We start from the raw sequence: 2,442 nt of genomic DNA, 5'->3' as shown, positions 1-2,442 counted from the left end.
TTGAGTGGGAGTCAATGGGAGGATGCCCAGGGGCACGGGCACTGTAAACAGGGGATGCCCAGGGGCACGGGCACTGTAAGCAGGGGATGCCCAGGGGCACGTACTTCTTAAAGTGGGGTTATTTTGGTTTTAACACAGGGGGGGTGCTTAAGAGTGGGTGCACAGGGCCCCACGGTGATCAGGTAGTGCAGGGGGGTCCTCCCCGGAGGTGTGCTTGCCGCCCTGGGAGTGCTGTTCCCCGGGGAGGCCAAGAGTGTAGTGTTGTTCCCCGGGGCTCCCAAATTTTGCAGTGTGAGAGTGTGTTTGACTTGTTGAGTATTTTGTGGGTGTGAAATGCACCGTTTGGCGCCCGAAAGTGTGATTTTGCTGGGGATGGTTTTGTTCTTCAAGTGAGGGCAAGGGGCAGCGGTGTGTGCGGTTATTTTCCCCGAAAAAAGTGTCCCCATTTCGGTAGGCGTGTTTGAAATGTTGTTTCGCTCGCAGCGTCGGGGAAATGCGCGTGCGGCCGCGGGTCTCGATGTGCCCGTGTTCCCCTCGGGCATACCTATCCAACGAGCCCTGGGTGAAGGTGCTACGAGGTTCCTAAGTGGGGATGCCTGTACATGAAGCCCTTGTTCCCAGCTTTGAATGCACGTTTCCAGCTTGAGAGAAACGGGGGCTTAAAATTCACAGTTATTCGCCCGAACGTGGGATTTCGCTGGGGACGGTTTCTAAATTCAAGTTGGCACGGGGGGCAGCGGTGTGCGCGGTTATCTTCCCGGAAAAAGCCGTCCCCAGCTCGGTGGGTCCGTTTAAAGTTTTGTTTGGGCTCCCGTTTCGCGGGGAAGCGCGTGCGCGTGGCGAGCCTGACCTCCCCGTGTGCCCCTCGCCCAGACCTTTCCAACGCCACCCGGGTGAAGGTGCTACGAGGTCCCGAAGTGGAGATGCCTGTCAATGAGCACCTTTTCCCAGCTTTGAATGCAGGTTTCCAGCTTCAGACAAAATGTGGCTCCAAACGTGCAGTTTTGCGCCCGAACGTGGGATTTCGCTGGGGACGGTTTCTAAATTCAAGTTGGCACGGGGGGCAGCGGTGTGTGTGGTTATTTTCCCAGGATTGATGATCCCCAATTCGGTGGGTCCGTTTAAAGTTTTGTTTGGGCTCCCGTTTCGCGGGGAAGCGCGTGCGCGTGGCGAGCCTGACCTCCCCGTGTCCCCCTCGCCCAGACCTTTCCAACGCCACCCGGGTGAAGGTGCTACGAGGTCCCGAAGTGGAGATGCCTGTCAATGAGCACCTTTTCCCAGCTTTGAATGCACGTTTCCAGCTTCAGACAAAATGTGGCTCCAAACGTGCAGTTTTGCGCCCGAACGTGGGATTTCGCTGGGGACGGTTTCTAAATTCAAGTTGGCACGGGGGGCAGCGGTGTGCGCGGTTATCTTCCCGGAAAAAGCCGTCCCCAGCTCGGTGGGTCCGTTTAAAGTTTTGTTTGGGCTCCCGTTTCGCGGGGAAGCGCGTGCGCGTGGCGAGCCTGACCTCCCCGTGTGCCCCTCGCCCAGACCTTTCCAACGCCACCCGGGTGAAGGTGCTACGAGGTCCCGAAGTGGAGATGCCTGTCAATGAGCACCTTTTCCCAGCTTTGAATGCAGGTTTCCAGCTTCAGACAAAATGTGGCTCCAAACGTGCAGTTTTGCGCCCGAACGTGGGATTTCGCTGGGGACGGTTTCTAAATTCAAGTTGGCACGGGGGGCAGCGGTGTGCGCGGTTATCTTCCCGGAAAAAGCCGTCCCCAGCTCGGTGGGTCCGTTTAAAGTTTTGTTTGGGCTCCCGTTTCGCGGGGAAGCGCGTGCGCGTGGCGAGCCTGACCTCCCCGTGTGCCCCTCGCCCAGACCTTTCCAACGCCACCCGGGTGAAGGTGCTACGAGGTCCCGAAGTGGAGATGCCTGTCAATGAGCACCTTTTCCCAGCTTTGAATGCAGGTTTCCAGCTTCAGACAAAATGTGGCTCCAAACGTGCAGTTTTGCGCCCGAACGTGGGATTTCGCTGGGGACGGTTTCTAAATTCAAGTTGGCACGGGGGGCAGCGGTGTGTGTGGTTATTTTCCCAGGATTGATGATCCCCAATTCGGTGGGTCCGTTTAAAGTTTTGTTTGGGCTCCCGTTTCGCGGGGAAGCGCGTGCGCGTGGCGAGCCTGACCTCCCCGTGTGCCCCTCGCCCAGACCTTTCCAACGCCACCCGGGTGAAGGTGCTACGAGGTCCCGAAGTGGAGATGCCTGTCAATGAGCACCTTTTCCCAGCTTTGAATGCACGTTTCCAGCTTCAGACAAAATGTGGCTCCAAACGTGCAGTTTTGCGCCCGAACGTGGGATTTCGCTGGGGACGGTTTCTAAATTCAAGTTGGCACGGGGGGCAGCGGTGTGCGCGGTTATCTTCCCGGAAAAAGCCGTCCCCAGCTCGGTGGGTCCGTT

This window comes from Osmerus eperlanus, chromosome 4 (assembly GCF_963692335.1).
Source record: "Osmerus eperlanus chromosome 4, fOsmEpe2.1, whole genome shotgun sequence".
NCBI lineage: Eukaryota > Metazoa > Chordata > Actinopteri > Osmeriformes > Osmeridae > Osmerus > Osmerus eperlanus.
The sequence above is the reverse complement of the archived record's forward strand: the minus strand, read 5'-3'. Positions refer to the sequence as shown.